We start from the raw sequence: 11,267 nt of genomic DNA, 5'->3' as shown, positions 1-11,267 counted from the left end.
CTCTTATTGAACTATATAGACCTAACTAGTGTCATGACAGTTCTTTTCTGTGGGGTCGCAATGCCAGTCACACCATTGCCTCAGAAACAGAAGTTCAACAAAACAGACGATCACATTTTGGCCTAAAAATCTAATAACCAGATTTTAATGTTCAAATGACAGATACCAACCTAAGGCATTCTGTCATGCATTTTTTCAGTAGCAGGATGGTGTACTTAATGGTATTAATAGCCCGATGGTAGCAGCTGGTACGCTGGAGTGGACTGAGAGAAAAAGTAAAAGATTTTAAAAGCTTAGAACACTACACCATTCTTTACACCAGAGGATCAGCTCAGAGAAAACTTAAGAGACCACAGGATCCGTAGTTGTATAACTTTTTGGCAACTACCAGAATGCAGGCGTTCATCTGTGGCTATTACTCATCAAAACATGCAGCCTGCCCATCTCCAGCAAACAGGGCAACAGATGTAGCTTGCCAGATGTAGACATTGCCAGAAATCCCACTTGCAGAAAACCCAAAGTAAAAAAAAGGGTTGCAGAAACTAAATAGCTGGTGCTAAGAGAAATAAAATGGGGGGAAAAAAAAAAAAAAAGAATAATCAAAAGGAACAGACATAGCCCGAAGAGAGAGTGGTGGGTTGGAGGAGACTCACAGAGTCTTTTATAGTCAGGGAATAAAGAGGAGCCATATACAGCAGGCACAGCTCCTTCTGGCAGTGACAGATGGAGACTTTGGGGAGGTTTAAAAGAAGGGGATGACTCTCCATGCCTTTCTCCAGTTTCTACCTGTTACATTTTTCAAGTACATTCTGAACCAGAAGTGACTCACACAGGAGAGCAAATATGAGCAGTGCAGTGTAATGCACTAATAGATACAGCAGTAATCAGGGCACTAAGGTGTCATTAGGATGTGCAAATTTCTGAAGTGTTACTCACCTTGAAGGGAAACAACCCTGGGTACAGCCACACAGAGCTAGGTTTAAATGTACTGATAAATCAGCTGAAGACTTACCTCGCACTTCTTATGTACAACATGAGCCCAGCTGGGTAGACAACTGAGCCTGCAAACTGCTTCCCATCCCAGAGGCTGTGGTACCACTTCAAGCTGCAGGCAGCCATCAGGACACAAGAAAGACTGCATACAGTCCCAGCTCAACCTGAATATGCTGGTGGGCAGTACAGCGTGTGTGTTCACTGCAACCAGCATGCATTGCCTTTGCAGACTACTTATTTTATAGATCAGTTTTATCTCACTGGCAAAAATCCTCCAGCGTAGGCAAGGTTTGTTGTAGGACTATAAATAGCTCCATAATTGGAAATGACAACTGAAAAAAAGCATATTAGCTCCTGTATGTTTAGACAAGCACCCTCAAGGTTTGTTCATATTTTGTCAGGTCCTGACTTTTCATCTTCTGGCTTGTGCAGCGTTTCATCTCTTTATTTCATTATGTGTAGACTCTGATTCAGCTGTTACGGGCTTCTGTCAATTCAGCTGTCTTCTTTCAACAAGAGTAGATGTTGTTACTCCCCTGTTAGACAATGCTCCAACTATATTTGGAAACAGCTAAAATTCTGCCTATCAGTGCTGAGTTTCTGAAATTGTCCAAGGAATTCCATGAAACAAATATGTCTAGGAACAAAAAGCTGGAGCTGTTTTTGTCAGACCTTAGCAGGACTGGTTACTCTGCTCTGCATTTGAGTGTCTTTGAAGCATCGTTTCTGTAGTTGCAGTAAAATTTCTAACAAGCATCCTCTGAGGAAAGCCATGCAGAACTGCCTGAGCAAATGCAACATGCAGCACTAACAAGTTACAGACACCACTGCCCAGATCTTCAGCGAGAAACTTTCTGCCTCAGAGCTCATCAAAACAGTTGGGTTTCTCAATTCATCAATTTATTCCTTCCTGGCTGAGGGACTAACACTTTTAGTTTGAAACTATACTGTGGCCAACTGCTGGTGGACAGTCATCCAACATAAGAAAAAAATTCTTAGTTGTCTATATCCTGTTGATTCATGGATTAACGAGGACTGAATTTCAAAGCAGCCGTGCTGCTGACAGCAATAAAAACAGGGCTTAAGCACAGAGGGATTCTTCTCTATATTGGCAAAGGCCTCTGGTTTGAAGCCCCACTCTGACACCCAGGGAAGCTGAACACTGACTCTGTTGATAAGTAGCATTTGTCACTTACAAGATTGAGTCTGTGTAGAGTCAATGGAAGATAAAAAAGCAATGCTGAATTCATCACATATTTGTACAGCAGTGTCTAAAGGCACATACAGTAATTCTTTGCACTAAGCTTTTTACTCAGCTTCACATTTCCAACCACACCACTTGTCTCAGCTATTGTCCCTTTGAGGTCACTTCTTATTTCAGCTAGTGCTTCTCCCTGTTTGACCATCAGCACTTACATTGTCACAATGTCCAGGAATTCCTTCCTGTCACTGGATCATACAGAGGTCTGGCTTTACCACACAGTTTTTGTTTCAGTAGACATATGAGTTCACAGAGCCCTGCTGCTCTGCTCAGAAGCTTCATCTCAAGGTATTTTTCTCCCTCCTTCATGTAGCTCATCACAATGTCTGCAGAAGAAGGTCTACAATTTTGCAGAAGGCTTAAAGTCCTTGCCCTGATCCCTTCTGATCTCTGTAATTCTCTCCCTATATTCAAAGTGAGCTTCCAACAAGCCATGTAGACAAATTTGGATAGAAATCTTACCCAAAAATATCACTTATACTTACTCAGAGAGATGGTGGATTTCTTCCTCCTTGGAGACGTTCAAGGTTAGGCTGGACCTACTGTTGTAGGCTGTACCTACTGTAGATATTCCTGTTCATTGAGGAGTTGGATTAGATGACCTTTAAGGGTCCCTCCCAACCCAAACTATTCTATAACGTTATGATATTATGCTTCTACTTACCTTCCTCCCTGTTCAACACTATTTCACAGCCTTCTCCTAGATGGAGCTTACATTCATTTCTGTCTCTGTTTACAAACACCATCTAGAAGCAAAAGGCCTTAATTCCACATGCAGAAAGCCTCAACAAAATCAGCTCACAATTACTAGAGAGCCACTGTATTGCTCTTTCATACTGTGTTTCCAAATGCCCATCAGACAGTGACATCGGCACTAGATCCAGCTCTTTTAGTGTATGATCTCACTTGCAGGGGCCCAATGAGCAGTGTGTCAAATGCAGATTTTGAATTGTTCCCAACAGCTCAGCTGTCCTGCTGGGTTACCAGACACAACTACTGATGAAAGCAAGTCAAGAAATAACACTTTTATCTCAAGAAATAATCATTTTCCTGTCAAACAAGGCTATGTGGACGGTTGCAGTTCATATGAGTGGCCGTGTTGACCCCATTTCATGGCAAGTACTATCACATTTCACTACATATAAACACCAGCTGATATTCTGAGGTAGGAAGTAAGTTCCTTAGGAGCTTTGTGAAAGAATCAGTGACTTAATTCTGCATAAGAAATGTAACAGGTGCAAATAATTGGTATAAGGCATATCTGAATATTTCTAAAGACAGCTCAATAGTCTGGAAAAAGGGCATGAAATGGAATAGTTCTCACAAAACAATTTTGTTTCTAGAATAAATATTTATACACTTCACAGAAATAAAAACACTTCACTGGCAGAAATGCAGTTTCTTAGTTTAAACCTCTTCCAACACTGAGACCATTTTCTCTCTCAAGTCTGTGTTACACAAACCTAAGACTGAAGCTGGAACCAGTTCTGCCACAGGAACCCCTGAAAAGCCACAGAGCAGTGATGTGATCATGGTGAATCTGATGTAAATTTAAACTCAAAACACCGTGGCTTTCCAGTGTGTGGAATCTCTCCAGGAAATAATCTCTATTTGCTCAATTAAAGTTATAATCATTTTGTGTGTGTTTCAGTTACTAGAAACTTATTCGCCATTAAACACAAAAACTGCACCAAAAATTAATCACAATCTAAACAAGTTTGCAATATTTTTGTCAGATACTTCCAGGTCAAGCCTGCTAATTCATGCCGTTGCCACAGCTATTGTTTAACAATCATGGCTTTGGTTTCAAACAGAAATAGTGCAGCAAGCCACAAAGTCATATGGAGGTTGTGCAGTGCAATAGTAAACCACCAGCTAAGGAAGTATCTCCCAAGCAAAATTGTGATCCAGCCAGAACATAAGTCCAATTTAACCAAGCATGTATGTGGTCTCATTTAATTTGCTGGGAGAATTTATGCAGGTGTCACTGTGTAAAGGCCTTGCTGAAAATGGGCCTCATTTGTAGATCCCTTTGGTTACAGAGCCTCAAATATCCACGTAATGAACTCACAATGGAGGCTGAAGGTGAAAATTGGAAATAAAGTAAATGTTACCTCTGTGATGGCAAAGGCTCCAACATCTATGTCCCTGCATAGCACTGAGACTTCTGGGCTTGTTCAGCTTGGAGAAGGCTCTGGTGAGACCTCATTGCCTTACAGTACTTGAAAGGAACTTATAAGCAGGAGGGGGACCCTATTTCACATAGTCAGATAGTGATATGAGAAGGGGAAATAGCTTTAAACTAAAAGAGAGGAGATTTAGATTAGATGTTAGGCAGAAATTCTTTACTCAGAATTTCTTTACTCAGGTGGTGAGGCACTGCCACAGCTGCCCAGAGAAGCTGTGGGTGCCCCATCCCTGGAGGCACTCAAGGCCAGGCTGGATGGGGCCCCAGGCAGCCTGAGCTGGTGGGTGGCAACCTGCCCATGGCACAGGGTTGGAACAGAGGGGTCCTTAAGTTCCTTCCAACCTAAGCCGTTCCATGATTCTGCGGGAAGAACAGAGAAGGCAGTTGAGGAAGTCAAAGTCCAGCCTAAAGCATGCAGTCAGGATCATCACTGCATCCAGCAGGTCCACAGAGCCCATGAGGAGGGGACAAAATCTTCCCCGGAGGGCCAATGGGAAGGAGCCAGCACCTGAGATCTGTGTCACTGTGTCACTGTGTCACTGTGTCACTATGTCTCTGTGTAGCTGAAGGACCCTACCAATTTGAGCTCACTGCTGTTTCTCCATGGCCACACATGTTGACTGGTCCCAAGCAGGGGTCAAACACACTCACAGGAACCTAAATATGCCTTGGCTCAATGATTAATCTCCCTGGTGAAATGTGGTTTAATTTAGGATGTGTTTTTCTGGTTCCCGTGACATCAGAATCCTTCTGACTGTTGTATATAATTATAAAAATGTCCCTCTGACTTCTTGTTACTGAAAATATATAAGCTGTTTTGTTTCAGGGAAATAAAACAAACAAAAAAAAAAAAAACAAAAAAAAAAAAAAAAACCAACACAACATGTTCCCTCCTTCTTGCTTTTCTATTTTTGGCAGGTTCTGCCATGGGAGCTGTGGCAATGACCGTAGCTCAAGCTGGAGCAGACTTCAAGCAGCCTCCTCTAGCATGGAGCTTCACAAAGGTACCAGGGCTTCAGCTTCCCTAGCAGGATTAGTACAGGCTCTTTCATTTATATGGCACTGCTCAGCAGAGCTTGGAACACACTGCTCATTAGTAACTGGTGCTGTCTAAGATCTCACTAGCTTTAACCACAGAGTAAACTAACTGCAGTGGGAGATGCAGAGTGGCAGAAAGGGAGTAGGCACCAAAATACACCATGCAGGGGCCTGAGTAATGGGCAAAAAATGGGAGTGTAACCCTATGACCATATTTAGTTTCCACATGTGAATCTTGGCTGGCTGAAAGCTACCCCGAATGCCAGCAAAGCCTGAGAAGCTGGAAATCTTTCGCTGTGCGCATACAAGCAGAGTTGTGACTCATGCAGAAGAGAAACAGTTTTCTTCTGCAAGGGGAACATTTTTCCCTACTGACCAGAGAGACACCCGAAAATAGCTTTGCTTTCTGAGTGGTTCTCTCAAGTCACAGCAATGCTGCAGAGATATAAAAACCGAGAAGTGTTTACAGCTCCAGGATTTGCTAGTAAGTAGTAGAAATCCGTATTTAAATAGTGAGCCGAGTGTATGCCAACTCCTTGAAGACAATGAATCAAACCAACGATAGCTTATGCAGTTCAATAAATTCCAGATGTTGGACAAAGAAATGAAACACAGGACGAAAAAATAGTAATTCAAGATATTTAAATGCTGTGCAATTTAATCTCTTTGAGTAGGGATTTCAGTGTGTAATCTCATTTACGCTGTGCTTTACTTCTGATATAATGCATTTGCAGCACCAAAAGCAAAGAAGCACTGGAGTTCTGTGAAAGACAGAGCTCTCTGGATCTCTAAAGAAAGATGTTTCTTGGAAAGCAGGAGCATTTCCGAGAATCCCAGATTATTTGATCCTGTTTCCACCAAAACCATTGGAATTTTTTTCCAAGTTACATCAACAGAAACTGAAATAAGCCAAGGAAAATCCCTCCCCAAAGTGGGGGACATCATAAAAGGTGTCCTCTTCTAATATGTAATGAATGATACAGATCTTAGCCAGCCGAAAATCAGGCTCTCGAATTAGGCCCACAGGAACGAGCTGCCAACCCGCTTTCCCTGAGGCACTGAAAGTCACCACGGGGGCGAAGGCGCAGCCACCCGGGCAGCCCTGCAGGCCGTTTCCCCGTCCGAGCTGCGGGCGCAGTTTGGGGAAATTCAGCACCGAGGGCACAACGTGTGGAGCCTGAGCACAGAGCGCTGATGAGGTGCAGTCGGAAAGAGCGCTTCGAGGATATTTTCTGCCCTCCGCGGCGACGCGCGAGCGCGCGCTTCCGGAGCGCGGCACTGAGGGAGCGGCGGGAGCGCGGGGCGCGGAACCGCAGTGCGGCCATGAGGGCGCGGCGCGGCCGCCACCTGCTGGGCAGAGCGCGCAGCGCGGGGAACCGGGCGCCGCGGGTCCGCCTTCATCCCTTACAGCGTTGTTCTCGATATTTCACCCTCACACACGGCTCCCTCCAGCTTAAAGGGGGTCAGTTATGTGCCTGCCGTGATACACCTGCTTGCATGTTGCTTGGAATAAAGAAGTATTTTCGTATGTGCTGAAAGCAAGAAATCAGAATAAACAGGCTGTAACATACTGGGAAGCAATGCTCCTTGTGCGTCCATTTCGTCTGCAAAACAAATGTTTGTAGAGCGCTCGATCGGGGGAAATGTGCTCTCTGCTTTTACCCTAATCGAAGCATTTCTGAGAGTCATCGGTTACTGTAAGGAGGGGAAAGTAATCTCATAACGCTCCCCTCCAGGGACAGCAAGTATGGATCCAGCAATGACTGAAACCAATGGGGCTCTTTGCACCTGCAGAGTGCGGGCAGAAGAAAGCACAGCACACATTAGACAGGCACATCTCCCACCTGCCACTAGTATGGAAACCAAGCCAGAGTAACACTCTCTGTTTGAAAGGAGGCTTCTTTTTTCTTCCTATGTTCCCTGGAATTTTGTCTGGGGTCTTGCCAGGCAGTGCTGGAGTGATGGTAGAGCTGGCCTAGCCCTGTGTCATTCTCCCTGGCCCAGCACGGAGCTGCCATCCCTAAGAGTCCTATGGCATGGTTAAAAAGTATTCCCACAGAAGGTGGTAGTTTTACTGGTAATCACCATTTTTTACATGAACAACTGATTCTCTGAGGAGCCCAGCAATGCTGCTGGCAGCCAGCTGTAGGCAGTTGCACATTTGCTTGTGTTTTAGAGGGCTACAGGCTTGAGCTGTTGCTGGTTAACATCTGGTTGCTTCGTGCTGTTCCCAATATCATGAAACAGCCCTAGGCCCCAGCTTGGCAGCTGGGCTAAATCAAGCAGGCAGATTCTGCTTTCAGAGCAGCACTTGGGCATCAGGAACAGATTGATGACTCTGGCACAACATCTATTAATAATAGAAGATCAGGCTTTGCATTTGAATAGGCTCTTTTCTTTGGCAGATCTGAAAGTAATTTCTAAAGAAGGGCAAATGTTATTATCTCTGTTATGGTGCTAGGTTATATGACAAGCTCGCAGTCGGGGACTGGGCAAGTCTTGGCTCTGCAGCCAGCAACAGCTGCTCTCCTTGGTTAAATGCCACACACCAGCAGCCCCCAGGATGTGAGGTCCTGGCCAGGAGCACACAGCCCCTCAGCCAGATGGGCAGGAACAAGGGCTGGGAAGCTGCTCCTATTTCCTTGAGGTAACTCAAACGTCACAGAGGACTTGTACAGAATCACAAGCAGGCAGGGATATCAAAGACATGCCCCGCCTTTGATATAGTTGCTGTTTCTTCTTTATACCAAGTTTCAAAATCCTCACTTTTTCTTAAGTAAGGATCCAAACAAACATGCTCCTAGGATGAAATATTCCATTTTATTTGAAAACATCCCATCAGGAAAGTTTTTAACGTGTTTCCATTGTAAAGGCTTGCTGTATGGTTCCAGATGCTAGATATTAGGAAAAATTGGGTATTAGGAAAGGTTTCATCTCAGAAAGAGTGGTGAGGTATTGGACCAGGCTGCCCAGGGAGGTGGTGGAGTCACTGCCTCTGGGGATGCTCAAGAAAGTAGTACGAGTACCAGGAGTAGATGTGGCACAGAGGGATGTGGTTTAGTGCACACTGTGGGGAAGGGTTGATGGTTGGACTAGGTGATCTTAGTGATCTTTTCCAACCTTACTGATTCTATGATACTTTTCCAGTGCTTGAAAACATGACAACCTTGCAGAAAGACCACCCTGCAGGTAGTCTGCTTCATTCTCTGGTACTTGCACTTCATACGTAAAAACCAGAGGTAAATATCGCAGGTGTGTTTTAGGCACTGAGTTGTGTTATATATGCTGACAAGAAAATATATAGATATATATTTACTATGGTCATTCCTGATTCTTAGTCAAGATATCCATCTGGCATCTCATCCCAACCTCTCTGCAAAATGCAGATAAGATGTATTCCTAGCTAAACTGCTTTGTTCATTTGGATACTTTGACATTGGCATGCAAGCCACCGCAATGCAAACCATTGTTTGCAGGCTACTATGCCCACTAAAATGCGTTTTTATGGGAGCCACTGGAGATGCTCATTAGGAAGGAGAAGAAAGCAGCTGCCCAGCACAGAGGTGCACAGGGCACAAACACATACAGCAGGAGCAGGCTCTTGCCATTGTACACTGGCATTTGTTACCACCCGCCAGCTGCTTGGAACCAGATGGGAAGCAGGAACTCCAGCTCTGCCTTAAGCCATGGCCCCACACCAGCACTGCCACAGACTCCCAGGCCAGCAGTCCCAGATACTAAGGAGAAGAGCAAGGGAAAAAAAGGAGCCAGACCCCTCCAGGAAAGGGCTGAGGCATGTTTGGTGAAGGAGAGGAGCAGGGAATTGTGAGCTATCAGATGCTGCTCTCTGAAAGCTGTTGCTACACTTGGTCTGTACAATGGGAACAGCTGAATCCAGTGTTGACAACCTGGCAGCAGCTGAAAGCTGGAGAGTTAGCTCAGACATGATAAACAGCAGAGAAAAAGTAACAAGTCATCACCAAAAGCAGTAGTTCCCAACGCATGAGTCAAATCTTCTGAGTGAGGCATGACAGCATGAAAGATAAGATACAGGAGCGAGAGCAGGAGCACTGCTGAGACTGAAGAACAGGAGAGAGAGAATTTCTAAGTTTATTGGATTTCTTCATTCCCTTTTTTACTCCCAGGTTTACCCCAGACAAAAAGAGATGTGCTGCTCGGAGATAAGGAAATACAGCATGATAGATCCCCAAAGGCAGGGGCTCTGAGGAGTCATGGGTGTGTCAGGAGTCAGGAGTCCATGCAGTGATGGAGGAGAAGGGGCAGAGAGGATAAAGAAAAGCTGCAAAAGCTGCAGCTATGAGGCATGCCTGAAACAAATTGGTATTACTGCCCTAAAAATAAATGCATTTATCTGAAACATTTCCATATTTAGAATACTAAAATCAGCCAAATCCAAAACATTCCTATTAAAACATGGAGCTGGATTCAATTCCACTCATAGTCCAGTGAATTCTCACAAGAAAATAAAGATTCTCAGCTCTTAAAAATAAGTATTGGCAATTATTTCCCCCAGTTGTGTCATTTTGGTACCCATCATGAGGATAAACAGTTTGTTGTTTATTACAAACACACAACACATAGGTTTAGAAGGCAGTAAGAGTCAACTTCTAGAATTTTTTAATGTATAGTAGCAACTCATAGAAACACTTCCTGCTCTATAAATAAATGTGCTTCCCCAGATCAATAAACTTACAGATTGTCTCTAGAGTACCAAGGCCAAAAAAAACAAAGCTCCTCTCTTAAACTTTTCTCCAAATGTGAGTGTCCTGTTGGATTTTCTAAACCCTTTTGGTTATTATAAAGCCATTGGGGTTCACTTCTACTGGATGACAATCATGTGATCGTTTTGCTTATTGCAGATTTTTTTCTGTTCTATGTCCTAATACCTACAAAATGGGCAAAATGTACCAGAGTTGCCTTGGATTGCTATCTTTCTTTACAAAAATACTGCAGAAGATTGGAAGGCAAATGGGAGAAATTGTCCAAATGTGGGCATCATTTATCTCCTGGGACCTGCTGTTTACTCTTGCCATCTTCATGCCTCTTTGGGGACAGCTGCTTTAAATTCTACATCAGGCTTATCAGTGCCACAGCACTGAGGTCTTATTTACCTGCAAACAACAGTTCCAGCACAACACACACATGAGCTGCTGGTCTTCACCCTGTACTAAAGATCAGGCAGCTTCATCATTTGCAAGATAATCACCATTCACCTGTAGGATTGGCTGTGAGCCTGTGAATTTGAAGGGAGTGGATTTCATTGGCTTTGGGGTTGGTTCATGGTCTTCTGAAGCTTCCCTCCAGATCTATGCCATTAAATGCCTGTGCCATTTATAGTTCATATACGACTGAGTCCACTCCTATTAATGCTTTTTATCCAGCCATGTCTAGGCTTGAAAAACCTGCTTGCAAGGAAAACTGTGGTCATGAAACTCATAAAGACTGCTAGGCTTAGTTCAGCTGTTTTTGCTCTTCTGGAGTCCCAGGACTCACCTCATCAGATAAAGAGGTGAGTAAGCCCTCCCCATATAACAGGAAAGCAAAAGCCAGCAAGATTCAGTACTTACTACAAATACCTGTCCATAAACAGCTGTCCTGCCAACTGCTTTAGGCATCTGCTATAGGATGGAGCGTCTTTGGAGGATGTCTCTGGACCTGTATTAGGTTTCAGTGTCTACAGAAAGAGCCAAGATGACCAAATTGGACTAACTTGATATTAAAACTTCCAACAACAAATGAGATGGATTCCATCCACCAAATGAAGAA

The sequence above is a fragment of the Lagopus leucura genome, unplaced genomic scaffold (assembly GCF_019238085.1).
Source record: "Lagopus leucura isolate 7727_CA_CO unplaced genomic scaffold, USGS_WTPT01 Super-Scaffold_100008, whole genome shotgun sequence".
NCBI lineage: Eukaryota > Metazoa > Chordata > Aves > Galliformes > Phasianidae > Lagopus > Lagopus leucura.
The sequence above is the reverse complement of the archived record's forward strand: the minus strand, read 5'-3'. Positions refer to the sequence as shown.